This window comes from Bufo bufo, chromosome 1, assembly GCF_905171765.1.
Source record: "Bufo bufo chromosome 1, aBufBuf1.1, whole genome shotgun sequence".
NCBI lineage: Eukaryota > Metazoa > Chordata > Amphibia > Anura > Bufonidae > Bufo > Bufo bufo.
The window spans coordinates 125,217,536-125,234,036 of NC_053389.1; positions in this window are offsets into that span (position 1 = coordinate 125,217,536).

Consider the following 16,501-nt stretch of genomic DNA (forward strand, 5'->3'; position numbering starts at 1 on the left):
CGTTTGATTTCCCTCTCTTTATATCACCCCTCCTCCTATTGTAGGGCGTGGATTATAGTTCTCATTTCAGTTGTAGCTCTTGCTTTAGTATCTTCACTTGTAGCTATCAGTTCACTGGACCTGTGTTCTGCTGCAGCAAGCACTCCGGATATTGCCAGCTGTCTTTGGATCCGTCTTCTCTGCGGCTGCAACACCTTCAGCTAAGTGTACAGACATTGTTGTGTACCTGATTATTTTCTGACTGGATCTGAGGTGGCCACGGTTCCCTCCATATACTGAGTAGGGCACCGGTGGCCGTGCCCCTTCCACTATTGTAGGGGTTACAGTGGTCATCAGTCTTAGGTACGTGGGCATGCCTCGTTCCGCCATTTGGATCCGGGCATGTGCTTTAGCAGCATAGAGTGAGCTTTGAGGGTCTGACAGGGGTCACCCTTTATCCTCCCTAGTTTGGGTCCGGTCAGTAGCTCTTTTGCTGTGTATACTATTGTTGCTCACATACAGCCGTGACATTATAATCCACCAAAACCGTCCTTTTTTGACATGGATCCGCTTTCTGGCCTGGTTGACCGCATGCAGGGTCTTTCTTTGGAAGTAGCGGATCTCCGTCAATCTATGACTCAGCTTCAAGCATTGGGCTAAGCTCCGGCTCATGGAGTCTGTTGCGAGCCAAAGGTCTCACTTCCGGAAACGTTCTCCGGGGGCAGTGAGAATTTTGTTCGCTTCAGAGAGGCATGCAAACTCCATTTTTGCTTGTGTCCCCACTCCTCTGGTAAGGAGGAGCAGAGGGTGAGGATTGTCATCTCCCTGCTCAGGGGTAATGCTCAGACTTGGGCTTTTTCGCTGCTATCAGGGGATCCCTCCCTTCGATCCGTGGAAAGATTTTTTGTGGCCCTGGGGCAGATTTATGATGACCCGGATCGTGTTGCTCTGGCCGAATCTAACTTACGTGTTTTATGCCATAACAAACTGTCTGCGGAGCTTTATTGTTCTGAATTTCGGAGATGGGCAGCTGATTCGGGTTGGAATGATGCTGCACTCCGGAGTCAGTTCTGTCATGGTCTCTCAGAGAGATTGAAAGATGCGTTTGCTTTCCATGAGAGACCAACGTCCTTAGAGTCTGCCATGTCATTGGCGGTACGCCTTGACAGGCGTCTAAGAGAAAGAAACGAGACCTTTCTGTCCAGCCATTGTCAGTCTAGGGGCAGTGGTGCGGACTCATTCAGTGTGCAGGGGCCTCATCCTGTCTCGCTCCTCTCTGAGGAGGAGCCCATGCAGCTAGGTCGACTTGCCCCTGATAAAAGAGGATTTAGTCCTCAGAGTATGGTGCGTTTTTGTTGTGGGGGCATAGGTCATTTGGCAAATGTTTGTCCGTCTAGGAGATTCTTGAACTGTGCTAAGGGCGATAATAAGAGAAAAACCTCAAAAGGTAAATCATCAAATTCTGCTTCATCTGCTACTTTGGGCAAAGTTGATGTAGGAATTGATGCTTTTCCTCTGACCTGCAGTTCCCGTTTTCCCCTGTCTTCCAGGGTGGCGCTAGAGAGCAAAGTCATTTCTTGTGAGATTTTTGTCGATAGTGGAGCGGCCGTCAATCTTATTGACACTCAATTTGTAGCCATGCATGGTTTTCAGGTTTGCACATTAGAAAAGGATATACCTGTTTTTGCTATTGACTCTGCTCCACTCTCACAGAGATCTCTAAAGGGCATTGTTCACAATATCCGGCTAGCTGTAGGTGACACTCATGTGGAGGATATATCTTGTTTTGTCCTTAACGGATTGCCTTCTCCTCTAGTTTTGGGGTTACCCTGGCTCACTAGACATAACCCCACTATTGATTGGCAAGGAAGGCAAATAAATGAGTGGAGTGACTTTTGTAGAGAGAATTGTCTCACAGCGACTTTTGCAGAGGTGTCTACTAAAACTGTGCCATCATTTCTCTCTGATTTCTCGGACGTGTTTTCCGAGAGCGGTGTTCAGGAGCTACCTCCTCACCGGGAGTTTGACTGTCCCATTAACCTCATTCCCGGCGCCAAGCTGCCAAAAGCACGCCTCTACAATCTCTCACAACCGGAAAGAATCGCAATGCGAACTTATATCTCCGAGAGTCTCGAGAAGGAGCATATTCGTCCCTCAAAGTCACCTGTGGCCGCGGGTTTTTTTTTTGTTAAAAAAAAAGATGGCTCTCTGAGACCTTGCCTAGATTTTAGGGAGCTGAACCGTATCACGATTCGCGATCCCTATCCCCTTCCTCTGATCCCGGACCTCTTCAACCAAATTGTTGGGGCCAAGGTGTTTTCCAAATTGGATTTGAGAGGTGCGTACAACCTGGTCAGGGTCAGAGAGGGGGATGAATGGAAAACGGCCTTTAATACCCCTAACGGGCATTTCGAGAATCTCGTTATCCCTTTCGGCCTGATGAATGCTCTGGCCGTCTTTCAGCATTTTGTTAATAGTATTTTCTACCATTTAATGGGGAAATTTGTATTGGTGTATCTTGATGATATTTTGATTTTTTCCCCTGATGTTCAGACCCATCAGGATCATCTTTTTCAGGTTCTGCAGATTCTGCGGGAAAATAAATTGTACGCCAAGCTGGAGAAATGTCTTTTTATGGTATCGGAGATTCAATTTCTGGGTTTTCTCCTCTCTGCTTCTGGTTTTCGCATGGATCCGGAGAAGGTCTGTGCTGTACTTGAGTGGGAGCTTCCTGAGAATCAGAAGGCATTGATGCGCTTTCTGGGTTTTGCGAACTATTACAGAAAGTTCATTTTGAATTATTCCTCTGTTGTCAAACCCCTCACTGACATGACAAAAAAGGGGGCGGATTTTTTCTCTTGGTCGGAGGAGGCGCTTGCAGCCTTTTCTAAGATTAAAGAGAGTTTTGCGTCTGCTCCCGTCTTGGTGCATCCAGATGTTTCCTTACCTTTTATAGTTGAGGTGGATGATTCAGAGGTGGGTGTGGGTGCGGTTTTGTCCCAGGGCCCTTCTCCTGCCAAATGGCGACCCTGTGCCTTTTTCTCTAAAAAACTCTCCCCGGCAGAGAGAAACTATGATGTGGGAGATAGGGAGTTGTTGGCCATCAAGTTGGCTTTCGAGGAATGGCGCCATTGGTTGGAGGGGGCCAGGCATCCTATCACCGTTTTTACCTACCATAAGAATCTGGCATACTTGGAGTCGGCCAGGCGTATGAATCCGAGACAGGCCAGATGGTCTCTGTTCTTCTCCAGATTCAATTTTGTTGTTACATTCCGACCTGGGATAAAAAATGTGAAGGCTGATGCTCTCTCTCGCTGTTTTCCGGGAGGAGGAAACTCCGAGGACCCGGGTCCCATTTTGGCGGAGGGGGTAGTTGTTTCTGCTCTATATTCCGATTTGGAGGCCGAGGTCCAGGCTGCCCAGACTGAGGCACCTGCCCGTTGTCCTTCTGGGAAGTTGTTCGTGCCTCCTGAGCTACGTCACAAACTCTTTAAGGAGCATCATGATACGGTTCTTGCTGGTCACCCCGGGAGTAGAGCCACGGTATATCTCATTGCTCGGAGATTTTGGTGGCCGGCTCTTCGTAAGTCGGTGGAGGGTTTTGTGGCTGCTTGTGAGACGTGCGCTCGCGCTAAGGTCCCTCGTTCACGGCCTTCAGGTTCCCTTCTCCCGTTACCCATACCTTCCCGTCCTTGGACACACCTGTCCATGGACTTTATCACGGATCTTCCTCGTTCCTCAGGGAAGTCGGTGATCCTGGTGGTGGTGGACCGTTTTAGCAAGATGGCTCATTTCGTACCTTTCCCTGGTTTACCCAATGCTAAAACGTTGGCGCAAGCTTTTGTCGACCATATTGTTAAATTGCACGGCATTCCCTCTGATATTGTTTCCGATAGAGGCACGCAGTTTGTGTCCAGGTTCTGGAAGGCTTTCTGTTCTCGCCTGGGGGTTCGGCTGTCCTTCTCTTCTGCTTTTCACCCGCAGTCGAATGGTCAGACTGAGCGCCTCAATCAGAATCTGGAGACATATTTGCGCTGTTTTGTGGCAGAGAACCAGGAGGATTGGTGTTCATTTCTCCCTCTTGCTGAGTTTGCTCTGAACAACCGTCGTCAGGAATCTTCTGATAAGTCACCATTCTTTGGTGCATATGGGTTCCATCCGCAGTTTGGGACATTCTCGGGAGGGGCTCTTTCTGGTTTACCTGAGGAGGAGAGATTTTCCTCGTCTTTGTCTACCATTTGGCAAAAGATTCAGAGTAATCTTAAAAAGATGAGTGAGAGGTATAGGCGTGTGGCTGATAAGAGACGTGTGCCTGGTCCGGACCTGAATGTGGGTGATCTGGTGTGGTTGTCTACAAGAAATATTAAACTGAAGGTTCGTTTATTGGGCCTTATAAAATCTTGTCAGTCATCAATCCTGTTGCCTTCCGTCTTGATCTTCCACGGGTTTGGAAGATACATAATGTATTTCACAGATCTCTCTTAAAACCATATGTCCAGCCCACGGTACCCTCCTCTTTGCCTCCTCCTCCGATTTTGGTTGATGGCAATCTGGAGTTTGAGGTTTCCAGAATTGTGGACTCTCGCATTGTCCGCGGTTCTCTTCAGTACCTCGTTCATTGGAAGGGTTATGGTCCTGAGGAGAGGATGTGGGTTCCGGTGTCGGACATTAAAGCCACTCGCCTCATCAGGGCATTTCATAGGGCTCATCCTGAGAAGGTGGGTCCTGGGTGTCCGGAGTCCACCCGTAGAGGGGGGGTACTGTCACTACCAGAGCTTTGGGACGTTCTCACAGCTCTGTTTCTCCACCCCTGTGATGATGTCACTACTAGAGCTGGGAGGAGTTCTCACTGCTCTGTTTACTTTTGGTTTCCTTCCTCCCAGCTGTTCCTCATGCGTTTGATTTCCCTCTCTTTATATCACCCCTCCTCCTATTGTAGGGCGTGGATTATAGTTCTCATTTCAGTTGTAGCTCTTGCTTTAGTATCTTCACTTGTAGCTATCAGTTCCCTGGACCTGTGTTCTGCTGCAGCAAGCACTCCTGATATTGCCAGCTGTCCTTGGATCCGTCTTCTCTGCGGCTGCAACACCTTCAGCTAAGTGTACAGACATTGTTGTGTACCTGATTATTTTCTGACTGGATCTGAGGTGGCCACGGTTCCCTCCATATACTGAGTAGGGCACCGGTGGCCGTGCCCCTTCCACTATTGTAGGGGTTACAGTGGTCATCAGTCTTAGGTACGTGGGCATGCCTCGTTACGCCATTTGATCCGGGCATGTGCTTTAGCAGCATAGGGAGAGCTTTGAGGGTCTGACAGGGGTCACCCTTTATCCTCCCTAGTTTGGGTCCGGTCAGTAGCTCTTTTACTGTGTATACTATTGTTGCTCACATACAGCCGTGACACCACCGCAGCAAGTCTCTGTTGATGACGAAACACAGGTGCCAACTGCTGAGGCTTTCTACAGATTGCAGACCGGCAAGGAGGGCAGGGGTGAGGAGTGGGTGGAAGATGATGTGGAGGATGATGAGGTCCTAGACCCAGTATAAGGTTAATCCACGGCACTCCAAATTTTCGTGCAACAATTTTTTTACATTTTATTTCATTTGCAGATTATCATTATATACATCCAGAGTAAATCATTAGAATGTAGTGCAAGACACCAAATCCGCGGCCCTCGCTGCATCCGCGACAGTCCAACACCAGCGCCAGACACCGCTGTTAAATTCCTGTTCCAAACAAACACCCATCCCGTGCCATGTGAGGTCCTAGACCACACATGGAATCAAAGTCATGAGAGTGACATTTACAGTTCGGAGGAAGAGGTGTTGGTCACACAGCACCAGCCGCACCGCAAAAGAGGGAGCAGGGTGCAAAAGCAGAGTGGCCGTCCCCTAGCCAGTATGCCTGCTACTGCCTACCGCACCCAGGGTCTGAGCACACCAAAGCCAGCTCCAAGGAGTTCCCTGGTGTGGCAGTTCTTCAGACAATGTGCTGACGACAAGATGCGAGTGGTTTTCATGCTGTGCAATCAGATCCTGAAGAGAGGCATAAATGTTCTAAACCTGAGCACCACCTGCATGACCAGGCATCTAAATGCAAAGCACGAGCTGCAGTGGAGTACACACCTCAAACACCACGAAAGATCTCAGGCTCCTCCTGTTCCCTCTTCTGATGCAGTCTCGTCCTCTTCCTCCCCTTCTGGAGTAACAGTGGCACCTGCGACCACACAAACAGGCACAACACCACCTCTACCACCGTCACCCAGCATGTCCACACTGTCCCATGGAAAAGTTCAGCTGTCCATCCCCCAAACACTGGAGTAAAAAAGGATGTACCCCCATACCCACCAGCGATCCCTGGCCCTGAATGCCAGCATTTCAAAATTCCTGGCCTTTGAAATGCTGTCATTCCGTCTGGTGGAGATGGAGAGTTTTAAACACCTTATGGAGGTGGCTGTCCCACAGTACGTGGTTCTCAACTGCCACTACTTTTCCAGGCAAGCCATCCCTGCCCTGCACAACCAAGTGGCAGACAAAATCAGGTGTGCACTGCGCAATGCCATCTCTGCCAAGGTCCACATAACCACCGATACATGGCACGGACAGCCTTCAATATAAATGCCTATTCTTGTCGGCAAAGCGTGGACAAGAATAGGACATGTTATATTTTTTTTAGCGGGGCCACGGAACGGGGCAATGGATGCGGACAGCACAAGGAGGTCTGTCCGCATCTTTTGCAGCCCCATTGAAGTGAATGGGTCCGCATCCGAGCCGCCAAACAACGACCGTGTGCATGAGGCCTAATAGTGTGTAGTTCCCATTACTGCATCTTGGGTCATTTCATAGTTTGTCTATGCTACATGTAAAGAACCCTTTCCTTTGTTGATGTCTTAATCATCTTTTCTTTGTACATAAAAACGCCTCCTGGTTGATTGTGCAGTTACAGGAATGAATAATGTGTCAGTTCTTTATATTGATCACCCATATATATGAACGTACAATCACTTTAAGATTTTGTTTGCAATTTTTATAGTCTCATTTTAACAGATATCTTCCATCCATTTATAATGTAGTCAGCCTTCTCCTATTTTCTCCTTACAATGTGGAGCCAAAAACGGAATCCCATATTGGAGATGTTGAGCAATGTTCCTTTGTTTTACACTGAAAGTAGAAAAAGTACCCAGCGCTCCCAAGTATGAAGTTTTGGTCTGTCTGTTTGTGTGTTTATTGGATTTCCAAGGAGGCCAATCCATGCCTTCATTTTTATGGAGAAATTGCTAGTAGCCGTATATACTCTGGCAGTTCCATGCTGTCTATTTTATTTTTAACTCACCCATAACGGTGACCTCCATAGAGCCTCGCCCCCTTAACTGTGACCTCCACAGCACCCCACCCTCTTACTAGTGACTTCCACAGCGTTCCTTCCTCTTAACAGGGATCTCCACAGCGCCCCACTCCTTTAACAGTGATCTGCACAGTGCCCTGCCCCCCTTAACAGCGACCTCCACAGCGCCCTGGCTTCTTAACAGTGACCTCCACAGCACCCTGCCCCCTTAACAGTGACCTCCACAGCACCCTGCCCCCTTAACAGTGACCTATAAAAGTAAATAAAAATGGCTTAGTTAGAAACCTGGTGTAATCAGTTAGGATATGAGTGAAGGACCCGCAAGCTTCTATTGGCTAATACGGACCATATGCCATATTTAAATTTTTGGGTAATATCTCATGAATGGTAAGTACTAGAGAGCTTTACAAAAACCTTTACACACACCTGATGTACCTATGTGCCAAATTTGATGTCCAACGGTTCAACAGACATTGATTTTCATAATATAGATAATTAGAATCCATAGAAGTAACAAGTTAAACATTTGAATCATTATTCTAACAAATATCCCTTTTCTCCACTCCACTAGCAGCTACACTGGCAACTATAACAATTCTTACTAAAGGTAAAATAATTTCCTCTTAGGTCGCGATACATTATCCCAGCAAGTAGCTGTAAGCAAGTTGGAGATGCTTAAAAGAATACACAACAACCCTCTGCTCCTAATGTTAGATTCTAGTTTGCTTGTGATTCGGAATTGAAAAAAACATAATTATAATATTGAAGAGTAGTGTAAGTACAAGAACAAGAACCTGAGATTCTCATAGAACAACAGAGATATTCAGAAATTGAATATATTAAAATTCAAAGTCTGTAATTACCACCATTTAAAGGATTAAATCATTTTAGAAAATCAAAAGGAAGTCATTGTGTATTGAGAAATGAACACTTTAGATGGGAGTTGTTAGATAACACCATTCAGGATGGAGAAACGAAAATATGTTTTAATTCTTTTTTTTCCAAATATGTACAGTATTTGTAAAAAATACAATGAAAATACAATGAAAAATAAAAAGCAAAAAGATTAATAACACAAGTAGCAAAGCACCACTAAAATATTAAAGCACACTACACTGCAATTATATATTTCCTCGTTGCCAAAATAATTAGTAAGGGCCAGGGAGCTCTGACCCCACCTGGTCCAAAACCTTACATCAAGTAGCATAACACTAATGTACTATTGAAATACATAGAGGACGCTAAATAAATCTTCTTACAGCAGGTCGATAACTCCCACTTATTTCACTGCAGGTATACTACTTTGTAGAGTTGAGCGGACACCTGGAAGTTCGGGTTCGACGGGTTCGGCCGAACTTCGCAAAAAAGTTTTCAAGTTTTGGACCCGAATATGACCCGAACTTGACCCCGAACCCCATTGAAGTCAATGGGGACCCGAACTTTGTAGCACTAAAATGGCTCTAAAAAAGTCATGGAAAGGCCTAGAGGGTTGCAAAAGGCAGAAAAATGTGGTTAATAGCATGGCAATTGCTCTGCAAACAAATGTGGATAAGGAAATGACTTAAAATACATAAAAATAAAAAATAATAATCTTGATCTAGGAGGAGGTGGTCCATATGGAGTAGGAGGTTGAGGAGGCGGTGGATGTGGCGGTATAGGTGGAAGCGGCGGTGGAGGAGGTAGCCAACACTGGTTTTTAGTTTTGTTTTTTATTTTATTTCTTTATTTTTGTTTAAATTTGGGTAGACCCCAAAACATTGGGAAATATAAAAAAATAAAACAAAGAGAAAGTGCGCTGGAGTACTACAATGGCTGGGTGAGGCCGGTATACATGTCTATTCTGCACAAGGTACGGACAAGTCCTGTGGGATCCCTGCCTGGTTCATTTTAATGAACATGAGCTTGTTAATATTGGCTGTGGACAGGCGGCTGCGCTTGTCTGTGATAACCCCCTCCAGGCCAGCACCTCCAAGGCGTAAAGGGCAAGCTCAGGCCATGTGCCCAATTTGGAGACTCAGAAGTTGAAGGGGGCAGACCCATAAGTCAGTACATGTAGGCATGTGCACACATACTGCTCAACCATGTCACACGTCCCTGTGACGTCCACGATCCAATTGGATATTTTCTCTATCAACTTTCGATGTTCTTTTATGCGCCTACCATGGTGATCACGTGTAACGGGGAATCAGGGTTCCATGCCGGAGAGGGAGCCTGAAAAAGGGATACCACATCCAAGGGAGGTCAATGGCTGAAATCTGATTGGGTGGAGATGTGGGACAAGTTATTAAAGCGGAAGAATCGAAGGAAGGCAGGAGGCGCGTGGCAATTAGCCACTCCCAACTCGGGGAGGCAGTGACGATAAATAACAATACAGGACTCCTAAGATGCCCTGTTATTGGAATGAGTAATACAAAATTACAGGGAATGTCATTGCGGTATTTTGGATGAGGAAACGTTATACGGGAGAGGCCCTGCTGACGCTTTTTTGATTCTAGATAACTTCTGCCTGATCACATGTCCCCGTGCCGTCCACTATCCAATTGGATATCTTCCCTATCAACTTTCGATGTTCTTTTATGCGCCTACCATGGTGATCACGGGTAACGGAGAATGAGGGTTCCATGCCGCAGAGGGAGCCTGGGAAAAGGATACCACATCCAAGAGAGGTCAATGGCTGAAATCTGATTGGGCGGAGAGAGTAGGTCAAGTTATTAAATTAAATTCAGCACATGCACCAGGCAAGGGATGTGCGTCAAACCGGCTAGGCCCCAGAGCTGCTACGAGATTTCGTTCGCCAATTATCGCACACCACCAGGCCGGGGTTGAGGCTCACTGGCACCAACCACTCATTGGTCTGTTGTTCCCTGCCCGTCCACAGCTCCTGCGCGGTGTGGGGTTTGTCCCCCAAGCAGATACGTTTTAAAACTGCCTGCTGTCGTTTACCCCTGGCTGTGCTGAAGTTGGTGGTGAAGGTGTTACGCTGACCGGATGAGGAGACGGTAGAGGATGAGGAAGCGGAGTAGGAGGAGGAAGCAACAGGAGGCAAAGAGAAACATCCTGCAATCCTCAGTGGTGGAAGGACATGCGCCAAACTGCTATCCGCCTCAGACCCAGCCGCCACTGCATTTACCCAGTGTACTGTTAGGGAGATATAACGTCCCTGACCATGCTTACTGGTCCACGTATCCGTAGTTAGGTGGACCTTGCCACATATGGCATTGCGCAGTGCACACCTGATTTTGTCCCCCACTTGGTTGTGCAGGGAAGGGATGGCTCACCTGGAAAAGTAGTGGCGGCCCGGCACAACGTACTGTGGGACAGCCACTGCCATCAGATTCTTAAAACTGTTCGTGTACACCAGACGGAATGACAGCATTTCAAAGGCCAGGAATTTGGAAATGCTGGCATTCAGGGCCAGGGATCGCGGGTGTGTAGGGGGGTACTTCCTCTTTCGCTCCAGTGTTTGGGAGATAGACAGCTGAACACTTCCATGGGACATTGTGGAGATGCTTGGTGACCGTGGTGGTGGCGTTGCTGGCACATCCTCTGTTTGTGGGGTGGCAGGTGCCACTGTCAGTCCAGAGGGGAATGAAGAGGCCGAGACTGCAGCAGAAGAAGAAGCAGGAGGAGCCAGAGACCTTTCTTGGTTTTTGAGGTGTCTACTCCACTGCAGCTCATGCTTTGCACTTAGATGCCTGGTCATGCAGGTTGTGCTCAGGTTTAGAACGCTTATGCCTTGCATCAGGCTCTGATTGCACAGCGTTCAAACCACTCGTGTCTTGTCGTCAGCACATTGTCAGAAGAACTGCCACGCCAGGGAACTCCTTGGAGCTGGCTTTGGTGTGCTCAGTCCCTTGGTGCGGTGGGCACTAGCAGGCGTACTGTCCAGAGGACGGCCGCTCCGCTTTGCATCCTGTTCCCTCTTTTGCTGTGCTGTTGGCTCTGTGCGACCACCGCCTCTTCCTCCGAACTAGACAGGTCACTCACATGACCTTGATTCCATGTGGGGTCGAGGACCTCATCTTCCTCCACATCATCTTCCACCCAGTCTTCACCCCTGCCCACCTTGTCGGTCTGCACACTGCAGAAAATCATAGCAGTTGGCACCTGTGTTTCGTCATCATCCAAGACTTGCTGCGGTGGTCCTCCCATCCTGAAACATAGTTGCAGGTGCCAACTCTGATCTTTCAGCAGGGGACTGGGTGGGAGACAATGTGAAGGAACTGGAAGCACTGTCAGCTACCCAATCTACTATCACCTGCACTTGTTCTGGCCTCACCATTCGTAGAGCCGCATTCGGCTCTACCAAATAACGCTGAATGTTCTGTTTCCTACTCGCACCTGAGGAAGGTGTTTCACTTGTGCGTGTAGCTGGCACAGATCGACCAAGTCCTCTCCCTGCAACAGGAGCTCCACCAACACCAGCAGCTCCACGACCGGGGCCACGTCCTATTTTTGATACTCTCCTCATTCTTTGCGTTCATCCACCAAACTAACAGATGGTTTATTTCAGGCGACAATGTAACCACCAATAGTCAACAATTAAGTTCACTGACAGTAAGGCTGTGACGGTGTCATAAAGAGAAACATTTCTTGAGGTCACAGAACAGTGTGACAGTTGAATTTAATACAATTACTTCACGGTCACAAAAAATGTGAATTTGTCAATCAACAATGTAACAGCAGTATTGACTGGTTTTATTGGACTGTCAGAAATGCAGCGAAGGCCCCAAATGTACTATCTAGCACAATAAGTGAGTTTTTTTCAACCAACAATGTAACAGCAGTATTTAACGGTTTTAGTGGACTGTCAGAAATGCAGCGCAGGCCAAAAATTTTATTTTCTAGCACAGAAAATGGGAATTTCTCAACCGACAATGTAACAGCAGTATTTATTGGTTTTATTTGACTGTCAGATATGCAGTGCCGGTGTCAGAAAGAGAAAAAATCGCTTTAGGTCACACAAATATGTGACAGACTAAGGCTACTTTCACACTAGCGTTCGGGTGTCCGCTTGTGAGCTCCGTTTGAAGGAGCTCACAAGCGGCCCCGAACGCATCCGTACTGCCCTAATGCATTCTGAGTGGACGCGGATCCGCTCAGAATGCATCAGTCTGGCAGCATTCAGCCTCCGCTCCGCTCAGCAAGCGGACACCTGAACGCTGCTTGCAGCGTTCGGGTGTCCGCCTGGCCGTGCGGAGGCAAGCGGATCCGTCCAGACTTACAATGTAAGTCAATGGGGACGGATCCGTTTGAAGATGACACAATATGGCTCAATCTTCAAACGGATCCGTCCCCCATTGACTTTCAATGTAAAGTCTGGACGGATCCGTTCAGGCTACTTTCACACTTAGAATTTTTTTCAAACTATGATGCAGACGGATCCGTTTTGAACGGATACAAACGTCTGCATTATAGGAGCGGATCCGTCTGAGCAGACATCAGACGGACCCGCTCTAAACGGTAGTGTGAAAGTAGCCTAATGTAATTGAATTATTTTCACTGGCAGGTATGCACTGCAGGCCGCAGGGGTACTTGACCGCCAATAAAAGGGAATTTGTCACCCTGGAATCTAACAGATGGATTTAATGAATAGATTTTCCCTGTCAGATATTCAGCACATGGGTACTCAGGGCTTTTTTTCTGGCGGAACGCACCGGAACGGCGTTCCGCCACCTTTTGACATTGCAGCCTGCCATGCTCCAGCATCGCAGGCTGCGATGTATCAGCGGGGAGGGACTGGGAGGAGGAGCTGGGGGCCGGTGCGTTCACTGTGCTCCGGCCCCGCCGCTCCAGTACAGTTATAAAATGTGTAATTCAATTAATAACCATGCTGCCCCCTCTGTAGTATAACATTCAATATATCCTACTCACAGGGCTACTGTTATATCGTAATTCCGGCCGGCCGGGCAGACGAGCGGCAGAGTGACTGACGTCACGTGCCTGCCCGGCCTACTTTATGAATGAAGCAGGCGGCGCAGGCACGTGACGTCAGTCAGTCACTCTGCCGGTCGTCTGCCCGGCCGGCCTGCATTACGATATAACAGTAGCCCTGTGAGTAGGATATATTGAATGTTATACTACAGAGGGGGCAGCATGTATCATTATTAATTGAATTACACATTTTATAACTGTACTGGAGCGGCAATGGGGGGGTCTGTGGATGACACTGTTAAGGGGTGGGGGGGTCTGTGGATGGCACTATTAAGGGGTGGGGGGGGTCTGTGGATGGCACTGTTAAGGGGTGGGGGGGTCTGTGGATGGCACTGTTAAGGGGTGGGGGGGTCTGTGGATGGCACTGTTAAGGGGTGGGGGGGGGGTCTGTGGATGGCACTGTTAAGGGGTGAGGGGGGGGGTCTGTGGATGGCACTGTTATGGGGTGGGGGGGTCTGTGGATGGCACTGTTATGGGGTGGGGGGGTCTGTGGATGGCACTGTTATGGGGTGGGGGATCTGTGGATGCCATCCACAGATCCCCTATAACAGTGCCATCCCCAGATCCTCCACCCCATAACAGTGCCATCCCCAGATCCCCCATTAACAGTGCCATCCCCAGATCCCCCATTAACAGTGCCATCCCCAGATCCCCCATTAACAGTGCCATCCCCAGATCCCCCATTAACAGTGCCATCCCCAGATCCCCCATTAACAGTGCCATCCCCATCTGGGGGGGTTTCTTTGCTGGGCTGGACTTTTATAGCCCCCCCCCAAATTTTACTTGCATCCCTGTTCTCCAAAGGGGCGGTTTTAGGGGGCGGTTCTAGGGGTGGGTAGGGGCGTGGCCAGGGGAGGGGGGGTGAGTTCCACCACCTTTTCTCTGAAAAAAAAAAGCCCTGTGGGTACTTCACAGAAAAAAAATGCGACTATGTCCCTTCCCTGGGGCCCTGAAGTCACAGACGGATTACCTATATTATTTTCCCTTCCCCTGGCACATATGCAGTGCAGGTGTCCTTAAAAAATGCCTAGATGTCGCCCACTGAGCTACCAGAACAGGATTAAAGTAATGTCCCTGTCCCCACCTAACAAACAGACTGATTAAAGCTTATTTCTCTGTGGCACTGGGCTCAGGGGTACAAAAATGTAGCATAGCACCCACAAAAATAATCGCTGTAGTTTGCAGATTTAACACCAAGAACACCAGAATTGTTTCCTAATCTCTCCCTCACAGCTGCAGCATCCTCTCCCTACACTAGTAAGAGCTGATGTGCCGTGCGGCGCTACGCGACTCCAGCTTTTATAGATGCTGGGCCACATGCTGCACTGGCCAATCACAGCCATGCCATTAGTAGGCATGGCTGTGATGGCTTCTAAGGGCACACGAGTTAAACGCTTGTTGATTGGCTAAAATGTTCGGGTTCGGGGTAAAAAAATCGTAACGTTCGGTTCGAACCCGAACTTTACAGTTCGGGCTCGCTCAACCCTACTATTTAGCTATCTCTCTCAAGACCAGGACTGCCTTGTTTTTGGATCAGTCCAAGTCCCAGCTGTCAGACCCCCAATGACTTCTTGGTGGAAGCTTGTCAAGTGAAAACTGTACTATGTTGTATAAGCCAAGAAAAACAGATAAAAGAGAGAAAGAAACAATTGCCTGTAGTCTGATGAATATGATGTAATACACTGCCTGTCCCAAAAAAAAGTCACCACCAAAAAAAAAAAAAAAAAAAAAAAAAAAAAGATTCTCAATGGGGTTAAGGTCTGGACTCTGTGGTGGCCAATCCATGTGTGAAAATGATGTCTCATGCTCCCTGAACCACTCTATCACAATTTGAGCCCGATGAATCCTGGCATTGTCATCTTGGAATATGCCGGTGCCATCAGGGAAGAACAAATCCATTGATGGATTAACCTGGTCATTCAGTATGTTCAGGTAGTCAGCTGACCTCATTCTTGGAGCACATACTGTTGCTAAACCTAGACCTGACCAAATGCAGCAACCCCAGATCATAGCACTGCCCCCACAGGCTTGTACAGTAGGCACTAGGCATGGTGGGTGCATCATTTCATCTGCCTCTCTTCTTATCCTGATACACCCATCACTCTGGAACAGGGTAAATCTGGACTCATCAGACCACATGACCTTCTTCCATTGCTCCAGAGTCCAATCTTTATGCTCTCTAGCAAATTGAAGCATTTTTTCCTGGTTTGCCTCACTGATTAGTGGTTTTCTTATGGCTACACAGCTATTCAGTCCCAATCCCTTGAGTTCCCTTCGCATTGTGCATGTGGAAATTCTCTTACTTTCACTATTAAACATAGCCCTGAGTTCTACTGTTGTTTTTCTTCGATTTGATTTCACCAAACGTTTAAGTGATCGCCAATCACGATCATTCAGGATTTTTTTCCCGCCACATTTCTTCCTCGAATACGATGGGTCCCTACTGTCCTTACAGTTTTTAATAATGCGTTGGAGAGTTCTTAACCCAATTTTAGTAGTTTCTGCAATCTCCTTAGATGTTTTCTCTGCTTGATGCATGCCAATGATTTGACCCTTCTCAAACAGACTAACATATTTTCCAACATATTTTCCATGGCCACGAGATGTGTCTTTCGACATGGTTGTTTAAGAAATGAGAAGCAACTCATTGCACCAGTTGGGGTTAAATAACTTGTTGCCAGCTAAAAGATAATCGCCCATGAAGTAATTATCCAATAGGAGGCTCATAACTATTTGCTTAGTTAAATCCAGGTGGCAACTTTTTTTTTGGACAGGCAGTGTATGTTCTCTTCTGACCAGTATCTTGAAAAATAGAATGCCATAGCCACACATGGCATCGGTACCGTCACCAGTATGACCAGTTTTTTATACTGTAACATGCCTTGTGGTCAATAAGAAATGATAACATGGGCAATTTGGTTAGCTGCCAGGGGCCTGAGGCAAATCCTCCAAAGATTTGATGCAAATTGCAGTTTTATCATATATCTATCTATCTTTCTATCTATCAGTTTTTGACGTGAATCATGCAATAAATGTGACAAAACTGCTATTTGTACTCCTCCTTTTGTACCAGGGACTGGTTTCATTCAGAACAATTTTCCCATGGACACAATAATTAATAATTCCATTTAGGCCCTCACTCAGTGACTTAGGCCCCTTTCACACGGGCGTTGCGGGAAAATGTGCGGGTGCGTTGCGGGAACACCCGCGATTTTTCCGCATGAGTGCAAAACATTGTAATGC